At 40.4% G+C, this 11593-nt stretch overlaps 10 non-coding genes across 10 annotated transcripts; all 10 read left to right on the top strand.

Moving 5' to 3' along the window:
* The first annotated feature begins 1100 nt into the window (after positions 1–1100).
* Positions 1101–1172, top strand: trnah-gug. Its single transcript has one exon. It is a non-coding gene; the product is annotated as a tRNA-His (tRNA).
* Positions 1173–2117: 945 nt separating this feature from the next.
* Positions 2118–2191, top strand: trnat-agu. Its single transcript has one exon. It is a non-coding gene; the product is annotated as a tRNA-Thr (tRNA).
* Positions 2192–3493: 1302 nt separating this feature from the next.
* trnat-agu lies at positions 3494–3567 on the top strand. Its single transcript has one exon. It is a non-coding gene; the product is annotated as a tRNA-Thr (tRNA).
* A 1302-nt stretch (positions 3568–4869) lies between these two features.
* trnat-agu lies at positions 4870–4943 on the top strand. The gene has a single exon. It is a non-coding gene; the product is annotated as a tRNA-Thr (tRNA).
* A 1287-nt stretch (positions 4944–6230) lies between these two features.
* trnat-agu lies at positions 6231–6304 on the top strand. Its single transcript has one exon. It is a non-coding gene; the product is annotated as a tRNA-Thr (tRNA).
* A 1287-nt stretch (positions 6305–7591) lies between these two features.
* On the top strand, positions 7592–7665 carry trnat-agu. Its single transcript has one exon. It is a non-coding gene; the product is annotated as a tRNA-Thr (tRNA).
* A 1287-nt stretch (positions 7666–8952) lies between these two features.
* trnat-agu lies at positions 8953–9026 on the top strand. Its single transcript has one exon. It is a non-coding gene; the product is annotated as a tRNA-Thr (tRNA).
* A 284-nt stretch (positions 9027–9310) lies between these two features.
* On the top strand, positions 9311–9382 carry trnah-gug. The gene has a single exon. It is a non-coding gene; the product is annotated as a tRNA-His (tRNA).
* A 946-nt stretch (positions 9383–10328) lies between these two features.
* Positions 10329–10402, top strand: trnat-agu. Its single transcript has one exon. It is a non-coding gene; the product is annotated as a tRNA-Thr (tRNA).
* A 284-nt stretch (positions 10403–10686) lies between these two features.
* trnah-gug lies at positions 10687–10758 on the top strand. Its single transcript has one exon. It is a non-coding gene; the product is annotated as a tRNA-His (tRNA).
* The last annotated feature ends 835 nt before the right edge of the window (positions 10759–11593 follow it).

Genomic DNA, 11593 nt, shown 5'->3' with positions numbered 1-11593 from the left:
ACATTATGAAGAAATAGTGTATATGATTCTGAATGTTCACTCATATCTCGCGACCCACCTATGACATGTTAATAACCCGCTTTGGGTCCAAATCATAGTTTAAGAATTCATGTCAGAGTTCTTGAGTTTATTCATCTCGAGACCCAAATGAAAAATGTACTGTCCCTCGAATGATCATAGTTAGCGAAGAAATAGTATGTGATTACCATTGATTACTGATATCTCGCTACCCACCTCTCAACCAGTGTTGCCAACTTAGCGACTTTGTCGCTATATTTAGTGAGTATTCAGAAAAAAGACAAGAATCGACAGAAGAAAGTTCAATTGTAGTTCTAAACATACTTAGGGTGTTTTTTACTCACTTTTTGTCTCTCCCGAGACGTTATTCCTCTCTCCTACAGCGTCAATCACAATTACATCCACTTGGCCAATTATGAAAATGATGTGATGACGTCATTTAGCGACTTCTAGCTACTTTTAGGACCAGCAATAGCTACTTTCCTTCCTGAGGATTTGGCAACACTGCCTCTCACATGCTCAGGCCCCACTTTGCGTCCCAAAACGTAGCTTAAGAAACCCTGTTGCTAGACAATTGAAGGTGTCTGTATCGTTTCCAATATTAGTAAAAGACATCTCTTTTGTGATGTGATTTTGCTAGACAGAGATGTGGGTTAAATTAATGAGACTGGTTTGATTCAAATAGGTGTGGGTGTTCACATCTGCAACATATATGACTTTTATGGGTGCTGTGGCTTAGTTGGTTAAAGTGCCTGTCTAGTAAACAGGAGTTCCTGAGTTCAAATCTCAGCAGTAGCTTTTTATTGTTCACATTGGTGGAGAAGGTCAGAGGGGAGGGCACTCAGGTTTTCTCACCAATGGGTTTAGAGAATTAGAGATGACGTGAGGAGGATGCAATTGAGATATTCCAATGTCACGGAAAAAGGGCACTTTTTGAATGAGAAAAAACCTACCGACTGTGTAAAGCTCCACTGTTTCTTCAGTTTATTCATTATCGAGACCAAAATGAAAAGAGTTTAGCCAGCTTGTGCACATCACTTTCACAGCCTATGTAGGCTTTACAAAGCCAGCTCTTGAAGCCGGCCGTGATCGTATAGTGGTTAGTACTCTGCGTTGTGGTCGCAGCAACCCCGGTTCGAATCCGGGTCACGGCACTGCAATGTAATTTTAGAAGGGTTGTTTTTTGAATGAGTTAAGACTTACTATGCAAGCTAAGAAACTCAGCAACTCTGCCGTTTGACAAAGTTCCCCACCATATTGTAGGTTAATTACTTACACGAAATGATTCATCTGCTGTTTCAGACGTTTTTACAATTTTTAAGCTTCAGAGCCAAATGAGAAATGCAGTGTCCTCGAACGACCAACATTATGAAGAAATAGTATATGATTCTGAATGTTCACTCATATCTCGCGACCCACCTATGACATGTTAATAACCGCTTTGGGTCCCAAATCATAGTTTAAGAATTCATGTCAGAGGTTCTTGAGTTTATTCATCTCGAGACCCAAATGAAAAATGTACTGTCCTCGAATGATCATAGTTACGAAGAAATAGTATGTGATTAACATTGATTACTGATATCTCGCTACCCACCTCTCACCAGTGTTGCCAACTTAGCGACTTTGTCGCTATATTTAGTGAGTATTCAGAAAAAAGACAAGAATCGACAGAAGAAAGTTCAATTGTAGTTCTAAACATACTTAGGGTGTTTTTTACTCACTTTTTGTCTCTCCCGAGACGTTATTCCTCTCTCCTACAGCGTCAATCACAATTACATCCACTGGCCAATTATGAAAATTATGTGATGACGTCATTTAGCGACTTCTAGCTACTTTTAGGACCAGCAATAGCTACTTTCCTTCCTGAGGATTTGGCAACACTGCCTCTCACATGCTCAGGCCCACTTTGCGTCCCAAAACGTAGCTTAAGAAACCCTGTTGCTAGACAATTGAAGGTGTCTGTATCGTTTCCAATATTAGTAAAATACATCTCTTTTGTGATGTGATTTTGCTAGACTGAGATGTGGGTTAAATTAATGAGACTGGTTTGATTCAAATAGGTGTGGGTGTTCACATCTGCAACATATATGACTTTTATGGGTGCTGTGGCTTAGTTGGTTAAAGTGCCTGTCTAGTAAACAGGAGATCCTGAGTTCAAATCTCAGCAGTACCTTTTTATTGTTCACATTGGTGGAGAAGGTCAGAGGGGAGGGCACTCAGGTTTTCTCACCAATGGGTTTAGAGAATTAGAGATGACGTGAGGAGGATGCAATTGAGATATTCCAATGTCACGGAAAAAGGGCACTTTTTGAATGAGAAAAAACCTACCGACTGTGTAAAGCTCCACTGTTTCTTCAGTTTATTCATTATCGAGACCAAAATGAAAAGAGTTTAGCCAGCTTGTGCACATCACTTTCACAGCCTATGTAGGCTTTACAAAGCCAGCTCTTGAAGCCGGCCGTGATCGTATAGTGGTTCGTACTCTGCGTTGTGGTCGCAGCAACCCCGGTTCGAATCCGGGTCACGGCACTGCAATGTAATTTTAGAAGGGTTGTTTTTTGAATGAGTTAAGACTTACTATGCAAGCTAAGAAACTCAGCAACTCTGCCGTTTGACAAAGTTCCCCACCATATTGTAGGTTAATTACTTACACGAAATGATTCATCTGCTGTTTCAGACGTTTTTACAATTTTTAAGCTCCAGAGCCAAATGAGAAATGCAGTGTCCTCGAACTACCAACATTATGAAGAAATAGTATATGATTCTGAATGTTCACTCATATCTCGCGACCCACCTATGACATGTTAATAACCGCTTTGGGTCCCAAATCATAGTTTAAGAATTCATGTCAGAGGTTCTTGAGTTTATTCATCTCGAGACCCAAATGAAAAATGTACTGTCCTCGAATGATCATAGTTACGAAGAAATAGTATGTGATTACCATTGATTACTGATATCTCGCTACCCACCTCTCACCAGTGTTGCCAACTTAGCGACTTTGTCGCTATATTTAGGAGGTATTCAGAAAAAAGACAAGAATCGACAGAAGAAAGTTCAATTGTAGTTCTAAACATACTTAGGGTGTTTTTTACTCACTTTTTGTCTCTCCCGAGACGTTATTCCTCTCTCCTACAGCGTCAATCACAATTACATCCACTTGGCCAATTATGAAAATTATGTGATGACGTCATTTAGCGACTTCTAGCTACTTTTAGGACCAGCAATAGCTACTTTCCTTCCTGAGGATTTGGCAACACTGCCTCTCACATGCTCAGGCCCACTTTGCGTCCCAAAACGTAGCTTAAGAAACCCTGTTGCTAGACAATTGAAGGTGTCTGTATCGTTTCCAATATTAGTAAAAGACATCTCTTTTGTGATGTGATTTTGCTAGACAGAGATGTGGGTTAAATTAATGAGACTGGTTTGATTCAAATAGGTGTGGGTGTTCACATCTGCAACATATATGACTTTTATGGGTGCTGTGGCTTAGTTGGTTAAAGTGCCTGTCTAGTAAACAGGAGATCCTGAGTTCAAATCTCAGCAGTACCTTTTTATTGTTCACATTGGTGGAGAAGGTCAGAGGGGAGGGCACTCAGGTTTTCTCACCAATGGGTTTAGAGAATTAGAGATGACGTGAGGAGGATGCAATTGAGATATTCCAATGTCACGGAAAAAGGGCACTTTTTGAATGAGAAAAAACCTACCGACTGTGTAAAGCTCCACTGTTTCTTCAGTTTATTCATTATCGAGACCAAAATGAAAAGAGTTTAGCCAGCTTGTGCACATCACTTTCACAGCCTATGTAGGCTTTGCAAAGCCAGCTCTTGAAGCCGGCCGTGATCGTATAGTGGTTAGTACTCTGCGTTGTGGTCGCAGCAACCCTGGTTCGAATTCGGGTCACGGCACTGCAATGTAATTTTAGAAGGGTTGTTTTTTGAATGAGTTAAGACTAACTATGCAAGCTAAGAAACTCAGCAACTCTGCCGTTTGACAAAGTTCCCCACCATATTGTAGGTTAATTACTTACACGAAATGATTCATCTGCTGTTTCAGACGTTTTTACAATTTTTAAGCTCCAGAGCCAAATGAGAAATGCAGTGTCCTCGAACGACCAACATTATGAAGAAATAGTGTATGATTCTGAATGTTCACTCATATCTCGCGACCCACCTATGACATGTTAATAACCGCTTTGGGTCCCAAATCATAGTTTAAGAATTCATGTCAGAGGTTCTTGAGTTTATTCATCTCGAGACCCAAATGAAAAATGTACTGTCCTCGAATGATCATAGTTACGAAGAAATAGTATGTGATTACCATTGATTACTGATATCTCGCTACCCACCTCTCACCAGTGTTGCCAACTTAGCGACTTTGTCGCTATATTTAGGAGGTATTCAGAAAAAAGACAAGAATCGACAGAAGAAAGTTCAATTGTAGTTCTAAACATACTTAGGGTGTTTTTTACTCACTTTTTGTCTCTCCCGAGACGTTATTCCTCTCTCCTACAGCGTCAATCACAATTACATCCACTTGGCCAATTATGAAAATTATGTGATGACGTCATTTAGCGACTTCTAGCTACTTTTAGGACCAGCAATAGCTACTTTCCTTCCTGAGGATTTGGCAACACTGCCTCTCACATGCTCAGGCCCACTTTGCGTCCCAAAACGTAGCTTAAGAAACCCTGTTGCTAGACAATTGAAGGTGTCTGTATCGTTTCCAATATTAGTAAAAGACATCTCTTTTGTGATGTGATTTTGCTAGACAGAGATGTGGGTTAAATTAATGAGACTGGTTTGATTCAAATAGGTGTGGGTGTTCACATCTGCAACATATATGACTTTTAAGGGTGCTGTGGCTTAGTTGGTTAAAGTGCCTGTCTAGTAAACAGGAGATCCTGAGTTCAAATCTCAGCAGTACCTTTTTATTGTTCACATTGGTGGAGAAGGTCAGAGGGGAGGGCACTCAGGTTTTCTCACCAATGGGTTTAGAGAATTAGAGATGACGTGAGGAGGATGCAATTGAGATATTCCAATGTCACGGAAAAAGGGTACTTTTTGAATGAGAAAAAACCTACCGACTGTGTAAAGCTCCACTGTTTCTTCAGTTTATTCATTATCGAGACCAAAATGAAAAGAGTTTAGCCAGCTTGTGCACATCACTTTCACAGCTTTACAAAGCCAGCTCTTGAAGCCGGCCGTGATCGTATAGTGGTTAGTACTCTGCGTTGTGGTCGCAGCAACCCTGGTTCGAATCCGGGTCAAGGCAATGTAACTTTAGAAGGGTTGTTTTTTGAATGAGTTAATACATACTATGCAAGCTAAGAAACTCAGCAACTCTGCCGTTTGACAAAGTTCCCCACCATATTGTAGGTTAATTACTTACACGAAATGATTCATCTGCTGTTTCAGACGTTTTTACAATTTTTAAGCTCCAGAGCCAAATGAGAAATGCAGTGTCCTCGAACGACCAACATTATGAAGAAATAGTGTATGATTCTGAATGTTCACTCATATCTCGCGACCCACCTATGACATGTTAATAACCGCTTTGGGTCCCAAATCATAGTTTAAGAATTCATGTCAGAGGTTCTTGAGTTTATTCATCTCGAGACCCAAATGAAAAATGTACTGTCCTCGAATGATCATAGTTACGAAGAAATAGTATGTGATTACCATTGATTACTGATATCTCGCTACCCACCTCTCACCAGTGTTGCCAACTTAGCGACTTTGTCGCTATATTTAGGAGGTATTCAGAAAAAAGACAAGAATCGACAGAAGAAAGTTCAATTGTAGTTCTAAACATACTTAGGGTGTTTTTTACTCACTTTTTGTCTCTCCCGAGACGTTATTCCTCTCTCCTACAGCGTCAATCACAATTACATCCACTTGGCCAATTATGAAAATTATGTGATGACGTCATTTAGCGACTTCTAGCTACTTTTAGGACCAGCAATAGCTACTTTCCTTCCTGAGGATTTGGCAACACTGCCTCTCACATGCTCAGGCCCACTTTGCGTCCCAAAACGTAGCTTAAGAAACCCTGTTGCTAGACAATTGAAGGTGTCTGTATCGTTTCCAATATTAGTAAAAGACATCTCTTTTGTGATGTGATTTTGCTAGACAGAGATGTGGGTTAAATTAATGAGACTGGTTTGATTCAAATAGGTGTGGGTGTTCACATCTGCAACATATATGACTTTTAAGGGTGCTGTGGCTTAGTTGGTTAAAGTGCCTGTCTAGTAAACAGGAGATCCTGAGTTCAAATCTCAGCAGTACCTTTTTATTGTTCACATTGGTGGAGAAGGTCAGAGGGGAGGGCACTCAGGTTTTCTCACCAATGGGTTTAGAGAATTAGAGATGACGTGAGGAGGATGCAATTGAGATATTCCAATGTCACGGAAAAAGGGTACTTTTTGAATGAGAAAAAACCTACCGACTGTGTAAAGCTCCACTGTTTCTTCAGTTTATTCATTATCGAGACCAAAATGAAAAGAGTTTAGCCAGCTTGTGCACATCACTTTCACAGCTTTACAAAGCCAGCTCTTGAAGCCGGCCGTGATCGTATAGTGGTTAGTACTCTGCGTTGTGGTCGCAGCAACCCTGGTTCGAATCCGGGTCAAGGCAATGTAACTTTAGAAGGGTTGTTTTTTGAATGAGTTAATACTTACTATGCAAGCTAAGAAACTCAGCAACTCTGCCGTTTGACAAAGTTCCCCACCATATTGTAGGTTAATTACTTACACGAAATGATTCATCTGCTGTTTCAGACGTTTTTACAATTTTTAAGCTCCAGAGCCAAATGAGAAATGCAGTGTCCTCGAACGACCAACATTATGAAGAAATAGTGTATGATTCTGAATGTTCACTCATATCTCGCGACCCACCTATGACATGTTAATAACCGCTTTGGGTCCCAAATCATAGTTTAAGAATTCATGTCAGAGGTTCTTGAGTTTATTCATCTCGAGACCCAAATGAAAAATGTACTGTCCTCGAATGATCATAGTTACGAAGAAATAGTATGTGATTACCATTGATTACTGATATCTCGCTACCCACCTCTCACCAGTGTTGCCAACTTAGCGACTTTGTCGCTATATTTAGGAGGTATTCAGAAAAAAGACAAGAATCGACAGAAGAAAGTTCAATTGTAGTTCTAAACATACTTAGGGTGTTTTTTACTCACTTTTTGTCTCTCCCGAGACGTTATTCCTCTCTCCTACAGCGTCAATCACAATTACATCCACTTGGCCAATTATGAAAATTATGTGATGACGTCATTTAGCGACTTCTAGCTACTTTTAGGACCAGCAATAGCTACTTTCCTTCCTGAGGATTTGGCAACACTGCCTCTCACATGCTCAGGCCCACTTTGCGTCCCAAAACGTAGCTTAAGAAACCCTGTTGCTAGACAATTGAAGGTGTCTGTATCGTTTCCAATATTAGTAAAAGACATCTCTTTTGTGATGTGATTTTGCTAGACAGAGATGTGGGTTAAATTAATGAGACTGGTTTGATTCAAATAGGTGTGGGTGTTCACATCTGCAACATATATGACTTTTAAGGGTGCTGTGGCTTAGTTGGTTAAAGTGCCTGTCTAGTAAACAGGAGATCCTGAGTTCAAATCTCAGCAGTACCTTTTTATTGTTCACATTGGTGGAGAAGGTCAGAGGGGAGGGCACTCAGGTTTTCTCACCAATGGGTTTAGAGAATTAGAGATGACGTGAGGAGGATGCAATTGAGATATTCCAATGTCACGGAAAAAGGGTACTTTTTGAATGAGAAAAAACCTACCGACTGTGTAAAGCTCCACTGTTTCTTCAGTTTATTCATTATCGAGACCAAAATGAAAAGAGTTTAGCCAGCTTGTGCACATCACTTTCACAGCTTTACAAAGCCAGCTCTTGAAGCCGGCCGTGATCGTATAGTGGTTAGTACTCTGCGTTGTGGTCGCAGCAACCCTGGTTCGAATCCGGGTCAAGGCAATGTAACTTTAGAAGGGTTGTTTTTTGAATGAGTTAATACTTACTATGCAAGCTAAGAAACTCAGCAACTCTGCCGTTTGACAAAGTTCCCCACCATATTGTAGGTTAATTACTTACACGAAATGATTCATCTGCTGTTTCAGACGTTTTTACAATTTTTAAGCTCCAGAGCCAAATGAGAAATGCAGTGTCCTCGAACGACCAACATTATGAAGAAATAGTGTATGATTCTGAATGTTCACTCATATCTCGCGACCCACCTATGACATGTTAATAACCGCTTTGGGTCCCAAATCATAGTTTAAGAATTCATGTCAGAGGTTCTTGAGTTTATTCATCTCGAGACCCAAATGAAAAATGTACTGTCCTCGAATTATCATAGTTACGAAGAAATAGTATGTGATTACCATTGATTACTGATATCTCGCTACCCACCTCTCACCAGTGTTGCCAACTTAGCGACTTTGTCGCTATATTTAGGAGGTATTCAGAAAAAAGACAAGAATCGACAGAAGAAAGTTCAATTGTAGTTCTAAACATACTTAGGGTGTTTTTTACTCACTTTTTGTCTCTCCCGAGACGTTATTCCTCTCTCCTACAGCGTCAATCACAATTACATCCACTTGGCCAATTATGAAAATTATGTGATGACGTCATTTAGCGACTTCTAGCTACTTTTAGGACCAGCAATAGCTACTTTCCTTCCTGAGGATTTGGCAACACTGCCTCTCACATGCTCAGGCCCACTTTACGTCCCAAAATGTAGCTTAAGAAACCCTGTTGCTAGACAATTGAAGTTGTCTGTATCGTTTCCAATATTAGTAAAATACATCTCTTTTGTGATGTGATTTTGCTAGACAGAGATGTGGGTTAAATTAATGAGACTGGTTTGATTCAAATAGGTGTGTGTGTTCACATCTGCAACATATATGACTTTTAAGGGTGCTGTGGCTTAGTTGGTTAAAGTGCCTGTCTAGTAAACAGGAGATCCTGAGTTCAAATCTCAGCAGTACCTTTTTATTGTTCACATTGGTGGAGAAGGTCAGAGGGGAGGGCACTCAGGTTTTCTCACCAATGGGTTTAGAGAATTAGAGATGACGTGAGGAGGATGCAATTGAGATATTCCAATGTCACGGAAAAAGGGCACTTTTTGAATGAGAAAAAACCTACCGACTGTGTAAAGCTCCACTGTTTCTTCAGTTTATTCATTATCGAGACCAAAATGAAAAGAGTTTAGCCAGCTTGTGCACATCACTTTCACAGCCTATGTAGGCTTTACAAAGCCAGCTCTTGAAGCCGGCCGTGATCGTATAGTGGTTAGTACTCTGCGTTGTGGTCGCAGCAACCCCGGTTCGAATCCGGGTCACGGCACTGCAATGTAATTTTAGAAGGGTTGTTTTTTGAATGAGTTAAGACTAACTATGCAAGCTAAGAAACTCAGCAACTCTGCCGTTTGACAAAGTTCCCCACCATATTGTAGGTTAATTACTTACACGAAATGATTCATCTGCTGTTTCAGACGTTTTTACAATTTTTAAGCTCCAGAGCCAAATGAGAAATGCAGTGTCCTCGAACGACCAACATTATGAAGAAATAGTGTATGATTCTGAATGTTCACTCATATCTCGCGACCCACCTATGACATGTTAATAACCGCTTTGGGTCCCAAATCATAGTTTAAGAATTCATGTCAGAGGTTCTTGAGTTTATTCATCTCGAGACCCAAATGAAAAATGTACTGTCCTCGAATGATCATAGTTACGAAGAAATAGTATGTGATTACCATTGATTACTGATATCTCGCTACCCACCTCTCACCAGTGTTGCCAACTTAGCGACTTTGTCGCTATATTTAGGAGGTATTCAGAAAAAAGACAAGAATCGACAGAAGAAAGTTCAATTGTAGTTCTAAACATACTTAGGGTGTTTTTTACTCACTTTTTGTCTCTCCCGAGACGTTATTCCTCTCTCCTACAGCGTCAATCACAATTACATCCACTTGGCCAATTATGAAAATTATGTGATGACGTCATTTAGCGACTTCTAGCTACTTTTAGGACCAGCAATAGCTACTTTCCTTCCTGAGGATTTGGCAACACTGCCTCTCACATGCTCAGGCCCACTTTGCGTCCCAAAACGTAGCTTAAGAAACCCTGTTGCTAGACAATTGAAGGTGTCTGTATCGTTTCCAATATTAGTAAAAGACATCTCTTTTGTGATGTGATTTTGCTAGACAGAGATGTGGGTTAAATTAATGAGACTGGTTTGATTCAAATAGGTGTGGGTGTTCACATCTGCAACATATATGACTTTTATGGGTGCTGTGGCTTAGTTGGTTAAAGTGCCTGTCTAGTAAACAGGAGATCCTGAGTTCAAATCTCAGCAGTACCTTTTTATTGTTCACATTGGTGGAGAAGGTCAGAGGGGAGGGCACTCAGGTTTTCTCACCAATGGGTTTAGAGAATTAGAGATGACGTGAGGAGGATGCAATTGAGATATTCCAATGTCACGGAAAAAGGGTACTTTTTGAATGAGAAAAAACCTACCGACTGTGTAAAGCTCCACTGTTTCTTCAGTTTATTCATTATCGAGACCAAAATGAAAAGAGTTTAGCCAGCTTGTGCACATCACTTTCACAGCCTATGTAGGCTTTACAAAGCCAGCTCTTGAAGCCGGCCGTGATCGTATAGTGGTTAGTACTCTGCGTTGTGGTCGCAGCAACCCCGGTTCGAATCCGGGTCACGGCACTGCAATGTAATTTTAGAAGGGTTGTTTTTTGAATGAGTTAAGACTAACTATGCAAGCTAAGAAACTCAGCAACTCTGCCGTTTGACAAAGTTCCCCACCATATTGTAGGTTAATTACTTACACGAAATGATTCATCTGCTGTTTCAGACGTTTTTACAATTTTTAAGCTCCAGAGCCAAATGAGAAATGCAGTGTCCTCGAACGACCAACATTATGAAGAAATAGTGTATGATTCTGAATGTTCACTCATATCTCGCGACCCACCTATGACATGTTAATAACCGCTTTGGGTCCCAAATCATAGTTTAAGAATTCATGTCAGAGGTTCTTGAGTTTATTCATCTCGAGACCCAAATGAAAAATGTACTGTCCTCGAATGATCATAGTTACGAAGAAATAGTATGTGATTACCATTGATTACTGATATCTCGCTACCCACCTCTCACCAGTGTTGCCAACTTAGCGACTTTGTCGCTATATTTAGGAGGTATTCAGAAAAAAGACAAGAATCGACAGAAGAAAGTTCAATTGTAGTTCTAAACATACTTAGGGTGTTTTTTACTCACTTTTTGTCTCTCCCGAGACGTTATTCCTCTCTCCTACAGCGTCAATCACAATTACATCCACTTGGCCAATTATGAAAATTATGTGATGACGTCATTTAGCGACTTCTAGCTACTTTTAGGACCAGCAATAGCTACTTTCCTTCCTGAGGATTTGGCAACACTGCCTCTCACATGCTCAGGCCCACTTTGCGTCCCAAAACGTAGCTTAAGAAACCCTGTTGCTAGACAATTGAAGGTGTCTGTATCGTTTCCAATATTAGTAAAAGAC

The sequence above is a fragment of the Oncorhynchus mykiss genome, chromosome 16 (assembly GCF_013265735.2).
Source record: "Oncorhynchus mykiss isolate Arlee chromosome 16, USDA_OmykA_1.1, whole genome shotgun sequence".
In the NCBI taxonomy this organism is placed as follows: Eukaryota; Metazoa; Chordata; class Actinopteri; order Salmoniformes; family Salmonidae; genus Oncorhynchus; species Oncorhynchus mykiss.
Note: the sequence above shows the minus strand (reverse complement) of the source record. Positions and strands in the feature narration are given on the sequence as shown.